The 13380-nt window shown below is 40.0% G+C and overlaps 1 long non-coding RNA gene across 1 annotated transcript in view; it reads left to right on the forward strand.

Moving 5' to 3' along the window:
• Positions 1-13380, forward strand: part of LOC129482449 (uncharacterized) — a 50130-nt gene that overhangs the window by 34785 nt on the left and 1965 nt on the right. The window lies entirely within an intron of this gene.

A 13380-nucleotide genomic window follows, 5' to 3' on the forward strand; every position in this document is an offset into this window, starting at 1 on the left:
CTCACTGAATATTGCTTCTCTTTCATCCTTTTTACTCCTTCCTTTTGGAACTGCTAAGAAATGTATATTGAATCTTTTTATTCTATCCTGCATAATTTTTAGCTTTTATATTTCCTATCAATTTTTCTGTGCTGCATTCTGGTTAATTCCCTGATTTATCTTTCCTTTCATCGATTCTCTTCTGTTGTATCTGTTATGTTATGGATTGAATTGTGTCCTCCAAAAAAGTTACATTTAAGTCCAAATGTTAGTACCTCAGAATGTGGCCTTATTTGGAAATAGGGTTGTTGCAGAGGTAATCAAGTTAAAATGAGGTCGTTAAGGTGGCCCTAATCTACTAAGACTTGTGTCCTTATAAAAAGGGGTAATTTGGACACAGAAGCATGCCCAGAGGGAGGACTATGTGAAGAGGCATAGGGAGAATGCCATGTGAAGATTGGAGCTTTGCTGCAACAAACCAAGGAACACCTGGGGCTAGAAGAAGCTGCAAGAGACAAGGAAGGAACTTCCCCTTTCAGGTTTCAGAGGGAGGGAGCATGGCCCTGCTAACAGCTTGATTTTGGGTTTCAAAAAGCATCTAAAAGTACATTTCTGGCAATACATTTCTTTTGTTCTAAGTCACCCAGTTTGTGGCACTTTGTCGTGGCAGCCCTAAGAAACTGATACATTATTTAGTTTTAAATTCACTGTGTTTTATTAATTTCCGAAAGTATGACATGATTTGTTTCCAAATATATTTTTTATTATAGGGTGTCTTATTCTTGTATCGTGGCTTCAAATGTTTTTTTAATATCTTTAGTTACTTTATTTCTAATTTTTTGGAGATAGGACCTTGGTCTTTCACCCGGGCTGGAGTGTAGTGGTTCAGTCACAGCCCACTGCAGCCTCAACCTCCCAGGCTCAAGTGATCCTCCCACCTCATCCTCCCAAGTAGCTGGGACTACAGGCATGTGTCACCACACCAGACTAATTTTTAAAATTTTTTTCTAGAGACAGGGTCTCACTATGTTGACTACGCTGGTCTCAAACTCCTAGACTCAAGCGATCCTCACACCTTGGCCTCCCAGAATGCTGGGATTATGGGTGTGAGCCACCATGCCTGGCCTAGTTATTTTAAATATACTTATTTTTATTGCTGGTTTCAGATTGTTCTATTATCTTATTAGTGTATTACCTTCCTGTTTGTTATATCTGCTTACTCTCTCTTACAAGGAATTATTTTCTTTTGTGATTTGTAATTTTTTTCTTTTAAGTATTAGCAGGAGTTTTCTCCATCTTGGGGATGTTCCATGCTCCTGGGGTTGTGAAGATGTTTCTACAGAGTGGTTTTACATTTCTCATGATGGGCATATCAGTGGTCTTATTGGTATGCAGCCAGTTTTTACTTTAATTTCTTCGCTGAGATTTCCTTACAGGTGGATAATGTGAGTTTAGACCCTACACCTGTATAGTCGAACAGACTATACAGGGTTTGATTTCCCATAACTGACTTTGTTTACCACTTGGATCTGGGAAAAGACAAAGTTCCTTTCTCTTCCCTTTTTGCTGTGCCTTCTAGGATCTTGATTTCATGGCCGGTTGTCAGCTCTAACTCCCCACCTTGCGTAGGCCTTCTCCACCTCTCCTGTTGCTGAATGGGTGTTTCGACCCCAGCCCCTGGTCTTTATGGCCCAAATCTAGACCCACACCTTGCTGAGTCCCCAGAGCATGAGTTCACAAATGATACCACGGCAGCTCTGGCTATCGTTCTTCTTCATTTCTTGTACCTGGGAATTTCTATTTTATTCTCTCTTTCTCATTTTTTCTTACAGGTTTGGTTCTGTTTCAAAAACTTTTTCTTACATTTCCCCCTGTATTTCTCTGCACTTTCAGAAGTAGATTGAAGCTGTGTTTGTGCAGTCTGCCATTTCACTGGAGCAGAAAGCCAGGACCGAATGGCTGACATTGAATGTTTGTGCAGAATGGGCAGTACACGCTGATAGAGGTTTTCAGGAGGGAGAAATTCACTGAGGAATGGGAACAGCTGAGCGCTGAAGAATACTAGGTAGAGTTCAGGTAAGGAAAGGGTTAAATGTTTTAAAAATATTTTTACATTTCAACTAGATTTGGGGTTCTATATAAAGACAAGGCTATGCATCTAATGTCCAGCATGATCATGTGCACATTAAACATTTTTATATTCTGCAGATTGACAACTTTCTCCTTTTTCTGTTCTTCTCTATGCCTTTGCCTTTGCAGAAACAAAACTGTGCTCTGTGAACCACAGGAAGCCAGGTTTTTGTAGGAATCACCACATGGCTTCAAAACCTTACCGTGCTGACTTAGTCCTCAAGGCAGTGGGTGGCTGTGAATAAAGGAATTAGATGGTGTTCCTAGAGTGTTTCAACCTGTAGTGAATGGAGAAAGAAGGCTCAAGTCAGAATTTTGGTTTTTAATTTTTAATTTCATCAACTGTGACTTCGTTGTCTGAAAGACTGTGGGTAGCAAATCTCTCGCTCTACTTGGGAAACGTCCTCAACACCTATTAAACTGGAGATATCTACTCAATCTAACTCCTAGAGTTAGCTTAGGTAGATTAGATTATAATCTAATCTTTGTAACTAGAGGGTAGTTACAAAGATTAAATGAGAAAGCAGAAGTGAACATGCTTTAGAATAAAAACATGTTTTATAGGACAGGCAGCAGACTCTAGAGAGTCAGAGCACAGACTCCAGAGGCACACTGAGTTTGAAGCTCCAGCTCTGCCTCTGACAAGCTGTTATAATTTAAATCTTTGCCTAGTTTCCTCATACGTAAAATGTGGATAATAACAGATGTACCTCTTGGGGTTGTTGTGGGAGTGCAATGAGATAATATTGCCTGATATGTAGTAAGTTCTCAATGAGTAGTAGTTTTAATTACATTCCTTGATATTATCATCTGTATAAGAGGATTAATCTTAGCTCCAGGAACCCCAAGCAAGTCTAGAAATAAGATTGGAGTGTTTGAGAACTCTCTGAAACCGTCCCCCAAATTTTGAGTGTATGTGCATTTGTAGTGGAGTGTTGCATTTTTCTTGAGCAAAAGTCCATTTTTATCATCACATTCTGAAAAAGATATGCCACCCCAAAAGTGTTCAGAAGCACTGTTGTTTGAATCTAGGACTTTGTTTCAATCTAAGGACTATAGAGCTGCATAATCTTATGCATTCCAAATAGGCTCTATGGGCCCTGGTTAGTTCAATAAATATTTTTATTTTTATTTTTTATTATACTTTAAGTTCTAGGGTACACGTGCACAATGTGCAGGTTTGTTACATATGTATACATGTGCCCTGTTGGTGTGCTGCGCCCATTAACTCATTTACATTAGGTATTTCTCCTATTGCTATCCCTCCCCCTTCCCCCCACTCCACAACAGGCCCCAGTGTGTGATGTTCCCCTTCCTGTGTCCAAGTGTTCTCGTTGTTCAATTCCCACCTATGAGTGAGAACATGCAGTGTTTGGTTTTTTGTCCTTGCGATAGTTTGCTGAGAATGATGGTTTCCAGCTTCATCCATGTCCCTACAAAGGACATGAACTCATCATTTTTTATGGCTTCATAGTATTCCATGGTATATATGTGCCACATTTTCTTAATCCAGTCTATCATTGATGGACATTTGGGTTGGCTCCAAGTCTTTGCTATTGTGAATAGTGCCGCAGTAAACATACGTGTGCATGTGTCTTTATAGCAGCATGATTTATAATCCTTTGGGTATATACCCAGTAATGGGATAGCTGGGTCAAATGGTATTTCTAGTTCTAGATCCCTGAGGAATCACCACGCTGTCTTCCACAATGGTTGAACTAGTTTACAGTCCCACCAACAGTGTAAAAGTGTTCCTATTTCTCCACATCCTCTCCAGCACCTGTTGTTTCCTGACCTTTTAATGATCGCCATTCTAACTGGTGTGAGGTGGTATCTCGTTGTGGTTTTGATTTGCATTTCTCTGATGGCCAGTGATGATGAGCATTTTTTCATGTGTCTGTTGGCTGCATAAATGTCTTCTTTTGAGAAGTATCTGTTCATATCCTTCGCCCACTTTTTGATGGGGTTGTTTTTTTCTTGCAAATTTGTTTGAGTTCATTGTAGATTCTGGATATTAGCCCTTTGTCAGATAAGTATATTGCAAAAGTTCAATAAATATTGATGAAGAGCTGGGCCCTGGTCCGTGGTGGTCACTCAGCCATGCAGGAGCAACACCTTTGCCCGGGTAACTCTGTACCTAGAAGGGAAATGGTAACCTCTTGAGGGACTCAAATGAGAATTCAGAAAATCACTGTGATGGTTTTACCATCCCTGTCATATCTTCCTTTATGGGCAATTTTAGTGCCAGCCAAGTCAACTTTATCACTAAGGTGGTCCATGGAAGTATGGAAGATTTACTTCAAGCTTTTCTTTGGGGGAAGTCTAAAAATTTCTCCTTTCCCATGAAGTGACATGAGAGCTTTTTGTTATTTCCAGTGAAAACGTAAGGTCAGGAGATTGGGAGAACTTGGTGAAGTATCCTAACGTACATGATGGAGATCTCCTCAAACTTCATGAATTTTAAGAACCATTGGACTGTTTTCTTCTATTCTTTGAACTTGCGTTTGCGTTGACTCAGATCAGGCATTTAAACAGATTTAGAAAGACTAGCAAACATGTAAATGTCAAATTTTATTTCTTTTTAATGATGTGTGTCATCTAAATAGTGATGCCATCAATAGGGAATGTTGTATTTTTGTTATTTTCTTACCTTTTGCTCTCAGATGCCTTTTAACATATGTAAAAATATTTATATAGTGTTTCAAGTCTGCAGCATTCAGTACAGAAATGCTCTTTTGAGTTCTCCCTTTTGGTAATATCGTATTTAACTCAAAAGAAGTCATAGGCATATTGGGGGCAGATAGTTGGTACAAATCTGACAAAAAAGCTAATGAGCTCTCCTGTGATTATCAGGGAGGACGGTGACTCATTAAATCTCATTTCCTGGGCAAGTCCACATAGGGAGAAGAAATTAACTGAAATAAAGGCCTGAGAACCTAATGCAGTCAGATTTATGGGCATCTGTATAAGCAGCCACATGATAATCAGTGCAAATAGTAAAATGTTTTAATGAGGTTCTGTGAAATATTTAATGGGTTACTCCATGATTTTTTTTTAAAGTTTTGTTGTTTTCTATTGGAAATTGGCTCCTTAGAAGGGATGGTCCTGAAACCAAGTGTGGGGGTGTCTTTTGGTTGAATTCCATCCAAACTCTCGTTTCCCTACATAGACCTTCTTTATGTATCTGTATTAACCACTGCCATTGATATTCACAGCTATGTTGAAAAGAGGGTCAGGACGGTTAGAATCCATAAATACTTCTCCTTTTGGTTCAAAAGTATGTAAGTATCTGCTTAGAATTAATCCTCTTTCAGGTTCCTTAGAGTGCATCATTTTTCATTCTGAGGGTTTTCCGCTGCTTGGAAGAAAATTTTCCAAAAGAGGGCAAACCATAAGCAAAATAAAGAAGAGACTGCAATTTGGTTTTGACTCCTTAACTTCCCTTTAAATGTCCATTTTCACCTACTTGGTATTTCCTTTATATTCCTCAACCTTGGGTACCGGTAGCTTTCAAAGCATGCTTTAGTTAAATGACAATAGCTTAAGTTACTGCTTTTCCTAGTGACTCAAGGGGGACTCGTAAATGCAAATAAATTAATTTATAGTGGGAGAATTTTAGATGTCATAATGGAGGGGGTGGGTTCCTGATATCTGGAAGGTCTCAAATTGTACTCATTCATCAGACCTGCCTTGTTGTTTGACCATCTCATATAGATCGGCCCTTACAACTCTGTTGGAGGAATTGTCAGTTGACTGGTGAAGAGATATTAAGAAGTGGTCTGTGTGATGCCTGTTGCTATATGAGCAGTTATCTCATCACATAACCTCATTTGGGAACCTCATCCTGAAACAAGAGATCACTCTCAGTTTTATGTTCTTTCCCCAACCTTGGTATTTCTAGATTCTATCCATGTCATCAAACTCTAGACTTGCAACTAAGACCCATGCTTTCTGCCATAACCTTGAAAAGAAGGATCCTCTACAGGTATGATTTATTTTTAAAGGGCCATGGGCAGGATTCCTAATGGCAAAATCATCCCAGACAACCTTTTCTTAGCAAAGGTGGGTGTGCCAGTGCAAAATGTCAAGATGATTTAGACTAATTCATGTCCCAACTCATGTTCACATTAGACATCCGGTATTTGAGGCTATTTATCTTTTAACATCACAGTTATCTAAGATAACATATTAGGGCAGACGATGTCAAAAGAAGGGGGAGAGGCATGTAGGGATCTCCGTTCACAATGTAAAAAGCGAATGAGTGAAAGTATCATATCTTCTTGACTCAAAAGTGTACATTAAGAAAATGATGTTAATGTTTAATAGTTCATAACATCATGTTACAGTTCATAAATATGCTTAATATAGTGTTTTGTTATTTTCTTCCATACTCTCCATGATTAAATATTGTAATCAATATTTTCTTAGAGTTTAGGAAATTCCATTCATTCCTTCTAGGCTAGAATGTCTTATTCACAACTCCTTGATTGTATTTTAGCTTATAAAAACACCACCACCAAATCTCTTCTATAGCTGATGAGAGGAAGGCCAGGTAGCTCTTTAAAAAATGAAAGTGTTTAAATTGGGGAAAACGTAGCTTAAACATGGCAAGTGGCTGAACTGAAGCTGTCAAGGCCAAGCTGTTGTGAATGGGAACCTAACTCAAGGTCCTGTGGCAGATATCAAGTTAAGGGTGTATCCGAAGTTAGAGGCCAGGTCAGTAAAAGACAATGGACAAATTCAGAGTAACACAGGTTTCAGAAGCAGAATTTGTAAAGAATGCTGGGAGCAAAAGTATTAACTGTGAAGGAATGGGATGATTGGGGAAAGAAACTTAGACATTCTTACTTTTAGGCTAGGCATGGTGGCTCATGCTATAATCCCAGCACTTTGGGAGGCTGAGGCCAGAGGATTGCTTAAGCCCAGTTCAAGACCAACCTGGACAACATAGGGAGACCCTGTCTCTCCAAAAGATAAATAAAAATAGCCAGGCATGGCACATACCTGTAGTCTCAGCTATGCAGGAGACTGAGGTGGGAGAGTTGCTTGAGCCTGGGAGGTCAAGGCTGCAGTGAGCTGTGAATGTGCCACTGCACACTCCATCTTGGGTGAAAGAGTGAGACCCTGCCTCAAAAATCAAAAAAATTCTTTTAATTTGTGTGCTTCAGTTGCTATTTTATAATGAGCTTATAACTTTTTAGTTTAAGAAACTATAAAAATAATTTAAAAGAAAAAATATACCCCAGAAGTAAAAGTGGCTTGCAACTGCTGAGGTACAGGCCTGGCAAATCCAGAGTAACTTATTAAGACAATTATTGGCACCTGCCCTACTTCTATATGCCCATCATACAACTCTCTGTCTCTTGGGCCTGCCCCTGACAACATGGGACCCAGACAGTCTCTCATCCCAACAAGACTCCTCCTCCAGTGATTTCTCAAGCAGTGATTGAAGGAAGCGGTCTACCTGTAGGCCATATAGACTACTGGATCAAAAAGCACCCAGGAGGAGTCAGTGGTTGAGGTTTGCCTTCTGTAAACCTGGAAGGTTACATGGCTTGTTGCGTGCTAATGGCAGAGAGGAGAATCAAATGCCCTGTTTTATGAAAACAAATATTAATTTTCCCATTGCTGTGTTCTGAGTGTGACCCCAAAATTCATATGTTGAAATTTACTTGCCAATGTGAAGTATTAAGAGGTGGACCTTTAGGGGGTGATTAAGTCATGAGGTCAGAGCCCACATAAATGGGATTAGTGACCTTATAAAAGAGGTGCCAGGGAGCTGTTCATGCTTTCTGCCATGTGAGGATGCAGCGATATGGTGCTATCTATGGAGCAAAGGAGAAGGACTCATCAGACATTGAATCTGCCAGCATGCTGATCTTGGACTTGCCAGGCTCCAGAACTTGACAATTAATTTCTATTATTTGGAAATTACCCGGTTTAAGGTATTTTGTCACAGCAGCCAAAACAAACTGAGACACTCATGCTTTAAGGCCTTTGGTCAGTGTCTACCTGGGAAGGAGCCTTGTTTGCCCTCAAAGGCCAAGAGCTGAGAAAGCTAGACATCACTGATGCTCCTGTTTCCTCGTGCCATGTCAAGGCAAACCAAAGGGGAAAAAAATCTTTCTTTCCCTTCTCTTTCATGTGCATAGCACCAGAAAATGGAGGTATGTGGAGGCCCATTTGTGGTCGAAAGTGGATAAATCGTCTGTAAATCTAGATTCATGATTTAAGTGAAAGTGGGGAGGGGATGCAATTGAAACTACCAATGCTGTTTATTTCTATTCCAGGAGGATGTTGGCCCACAGGCTGTACCTTCAATTCATTTGAATTCCTGGTTTTCAGTCACCTCCATCCATATTGCATCTTCTTTTCTTTTATTGTCAGCTACTGCTTATTCCTAAGCATCCTTTTTACTTGAAATACTTCTGTAGCTTTGAAATCTAAGTCCCGGAAGCAAGTGTGGCTCTTTGGGTGTGTGTACATTTTTTAAAGTAGGCACTGTCTCTGAGTTGAAACTGACCTATACATGAGTAAAGAATGCAGTGATTTAAACAAGGGCCAGTAATTTTGCCTGGGCCTCAGGTGGCAAAAAATTTTGAAAAATAATATCCTCATAGGAATAGCCAGCAGTGACTTGACGGTGGTATTTTTCTCCTGGCTCACATCCCTGCTTTACTGAGAGTTGGAGCCAAATGGGCATGAGGTGGTGGGTGAACATTGATGAAACATTACGAGTCCCTGGCAGCAACCAGCAGAATCACAGAGTTGCTTTACTGTCTGCTGCTGTTCACCTTACATGTCTATTTTTTCCCTTCAAACTTCAATGGTTTTTCCAGTGCTCCCCTTTTGAAAAAGATTGATGTGGCTGGCAATGGCGAGGGGATTAACATGAATAACAAATTATTCTTACATGTTTGAAGTTATAGGCCTATTATACTTGCCCTTTAGGGAAACACTGGGCTTTACCAAGCTATTGTTATTCTCAACAAATTGCAATAATTATTAGTGCTAGGAGTTGGGTTCCTCGGTTTAAGCTTAACGTATACAAATCATCTGTGCCTTTTGGGAAGCTCCTCTCACTACCTGATTCACAGAGAAATGAGCTGCATGGGATAGGGGAGTATTTCCCAACCCTAAAATGTCCAACTAAGCTTTTTTTTTTTTTTTTTTTTTTCTTTTTTTGAGAAGGAGTCTCGGTCTTGTTGCCCAGGCTAGAGTACAATAACGTGATCTTGGCTCACTGCAACCTTCACCTCCCGAGTTCAAGCAATTCTCCTGCCTCAGCCCCCCAAGTAGCTGGGATTACAGGTGTCCAGCACCGTGCCCAGCACCATGCCCAGCTAATTTTTTTGTGTTTTTAGTAGAGATGGGGTTTCACCATGCTGGCCAGGCTGGTCTCCTGACCTCAAGTGATCCGCCCACCTCAGCCTCCCAAAGTGCTGGGATTACAGGCGTGAACCACCGTGCCGTGCCGCAACTAAGCTTTAAACTGTCTAAATATTTTGCATGTTAGACCTCAGGCGTTACAAAGAAGAGATGGGTAAAGAAAACCTACAGAAACTGTGTTTATTCCTGAGGGGGTGGAATAGAGAGTGTGTGCACCAGGTGGAAATAGATTGCCCTGACAACGCACAAGAATGGTGGGTAGGAAACAGAGACTTAGAAATAGCACCAATATTGCTTTGTAAGTGGTGGGTTAAGATCTCCAATCAAGTCCAAATCAATTGTGTGACTATAACAACTATATAATCTCTCAGAGCGATCCTTTGCTCATCTTTAATATAGGTATAATAAAATACTGCAGTTAGAGAAGTAAATAAAATAGCAAAATGTTCTTACTGTGTACATGCTTTTTATAACTATTTTTTTTAATACTACTAATACTGGCTTGCCTGTCTGTTATATTTCAACTTCTGATGATAGTCTTGAAAAAGAGAGCCCTCCAATGGGCTGAATAAAGCCTCTACATGGAAGAATATGGGTCAAATCAACATAATACATTGTATTCAACACTTATTTGTACAGCCGTATTGAAACCACAGCAGCACCAATAACTAGCTGTGTGACTCCAAGAAAGTTACTTACCAGTACAACGCGTCAGTTTCTCTGTCAACCAACAGTACCTATTTCAGGGTTGTTGTGAGAATCAGGTAAGGTAGTTACCTGCAAAGCTCTTAGAAGAGCACTGTGAAGTTATTATCTCAGCATAACAGGTCTCCAAGCCTCCTGGGAAGCTCCACAGGTTCCATGGTGATAGGATGAGAACACACGTGTTTCTGTCTTCCTAGGAGGTGCCACTGTTCTTCCCAGGGGCAGGGTCCATTCCTTTCTTAAGGGCGCCACATTGGCATTATCAAAATGGTTGTGTTGGTCCATTTCTGGGAGGATGCTCATGTGCTCTGTCTTCTTTATGAGCAGGCTGTTCTTCTCTCAGGACAGTGAATATCGTGGACTAGCTGCCTGAGTTACAACACTGTTCAAGATTTTGCCATTAACAAGAAATTCTAAACCTCTATATCTCAGGGGTCATGTCTCCTTCAGTGGGAAAAGAGCAAGATTCATTTCCTTTCCCCATTACCAAATGGGGAAATTTCTGATGGAAAGTAAGTGAACGAATGAGAACGTGGCAGAATTAAGATCAGGTATTAAGATTTTCTGTGTTTTGTTTTTTTTTGTTTGTTTGTTTTTTGAGATGGAGTCTCGCTCTGTCACCCAGGCTAGAGTGCAGTGGCGCCATCTTGGCTCATTGGAAGCTCTGCCTCCCAGGTTCAAGCCATTCTCCTGCCTCAGCCTCCCGAGTAGCTGGGACTACAGGCACCTGCCACCACGCCCGGCTAATTTTTTGTATTTTCAGTAGAGTCAGGGTTTCACCGTATTAGCCAGGATGGTCTCGATCTCCTGACCTCGTGATCCGCCCACCTCAGCCTCCGAAAGTGCTGGGATTATAGGCTTGAGCCACTGCGCCCAGCCAGATATTAAGATTTGCTAGGCAGGGGACTGAATTAAATAATACCCCAAAACTCTTTTCCTTAGGCCCTTGAAGTGATTACTTTTCATATTAGGACAATTACCAGCCTACAATCTCCCGACTGAGATGTACATGGAAGACAGCGCGTGGCCTAAGATGGTTACTATAACGCTATACCAAGACATAGAGGTGCATCTTTCACAAACCTTGGTGTGAAAGCTTGGATTAACAAAAGAGAATACTACTAACAACCGCTGGTTTAAAAAAATCACTGTAAGGTTTTCAGAGTCTTTTACAGGTTATTATAGGTTATTACTCTCCTTTTACAGACAAGGAAATAGAATTCACCATGAAGTCTGGTTTTTTTTTTTTCAATCTAATACAGTGTGTCTCCTGGGATGTCTAAAATATGATTGTGCTTACCAAAATCCTACTTTTCCCTACATGTTCAGGAATATACTTATGATATAAAGAAAGGTACAGAAAGAAAATGCAAAATTGTGATATATGTTATTTTTACATTCAATACATAATTTTTGATGCAAAATTTTGTAATGTAGCCATTATATGAATTATAAGACAAATGAAGGATTCAATTAAAAAATATTAGTTGATAGAGTACAATAGGGAGTGTGGACAGTTCATGGGTCACAGTTTTACATTCGTTGTTGAACATGTACTTTTGATCCTGTGAGTCTGCCTCAGTGCTCCTATGTATCACCTCAAAAGTCTAAAATTTGAGGCTTTCATGGATAGAGGCTCTGACACCACGACCCCCAGCTCTGCCTGTGATAGGCAGATGCTTGGCACAAAAGCACAACCTCAAGTTGGTTGAAAAGGCACAAATCCTAATTTACTCAGTTCCCATCCTCACCTTCTTTGTTCTTCTCACTGACATTTTGGCAAAGTGGCATTTTTCTTCCTGTTCCCCCTTCCTTGCTTCCACTACTGCAAAAGCCAACTGCAGCCCCTTTGGCCAGGGCAGTGTGCTAGCATGTGGGCCAGGACCCCGGCTGGTCTGTGGGCTGTTACCTGTCTGATATGAGGTAAAAACAGACGTCGAGAATAAGCCCTGAGAACATTTTATAAAAAATTGACATGGCTGCAACTGTCAAGTGCAATTATTGGAATATAATTTTATGTCTGTTGAATTGATTTTTTAAAATTGGGCTTGCCTTTTTTGTACTTTTTTTGCATTTCATTTTTCTGGGAATTTATTATTATTTGTTTTACAAAGATATTGGTCTGTGCTTGATAGGAAATAAAGAAAATGGGATCTCATCACAAATAATTAGACAATTTGGGGAACACACACATGGAGTGTAAGTGTGCAGATTTTAGAGCCACGGTACTCAGATATGTGGCCTGGTTATCTTTAGGACTGAATGGCTTTGGGGAGCTTTATCCTCTTCTGCCTTCATTTATCTGTAAAGTTGGGGTGGTGGTAATTGTACCTACTGCACTGGGTTGTGAGGAGTCAAGAGGTTATACCTGCAGGACTTATAGAAAAGTACCTCTTATGGAGTGAGGCTCCATATGTTTTCAGTATTGTCACTTGCATTTCCAGACACTCACTTGTATCTTTGCATACACTGGGGCTGCACTACGATTTTTTAAAATATAAATGTTTAATTGTAGGAGGAAAATGGACTTTTATCCATGACAGCAAAAGACATCTAAGATATGTTTTTTCAACTTATATTGGGAATTACATGTTTTACTTTATTTTTGTTTTTTATTTTTGTGTGTACATAGTAGGCGTATGTATTTATGGGGTATGTGAGATATTTTGTTACAGGCATACAATGCATAATCAACATCAGGGTAAGTGGGGTATCCGTCACCTCAAGCATTTATCATTTATTGTGTTATAAACATTCTAATTATATTTTTGGTTATTTTAACATGTACGATAAATTATTGTTGACTGCTATCACCCTGTTGTGCTATCAAATGCTAGATCTTATTCCTTCTATCTAACTATGTTTTTATATTCATTAACCATCCTCACCTTCTCCCTTCCCCCAACTATCCTTCCCAGCCTCTGGTAATCATCATTCTACTATTTCCATGAGTTTAATTGCTTTAATTTTTAGTTCCCACAAATGAGTGAGAACATGTAAAGTTTATCTTTCTGTGTCTGGCTTATTTCACTTAACATAATGTCCTCCAGTTCTATCCATGTTGTTGCAAATGACAGGATCTCATTCTTTTTTATGGCTGAATAGTACTCCATTGTGTATGTGTACCACATTTTCTTTATTCAGTCACCTGTTGATGGACACTTAGGTCGCTCTCCA

The sequence above is a fragment of the Symphalangus syndactylus genome, chromosome 5, assembly GCF_028878055.3.
Source record: "Symphalangus syndactylus isolate Jambi chromosome 5, NHGRI_mSymSyn1-v2.1_pri, whole genome shotgun sequence".
NCBI lineage: Eukaryota > Metazoa > Chordata > Mammalia > Primates > Hylobatidae > Symphalangus > Symphalangus syndactylus.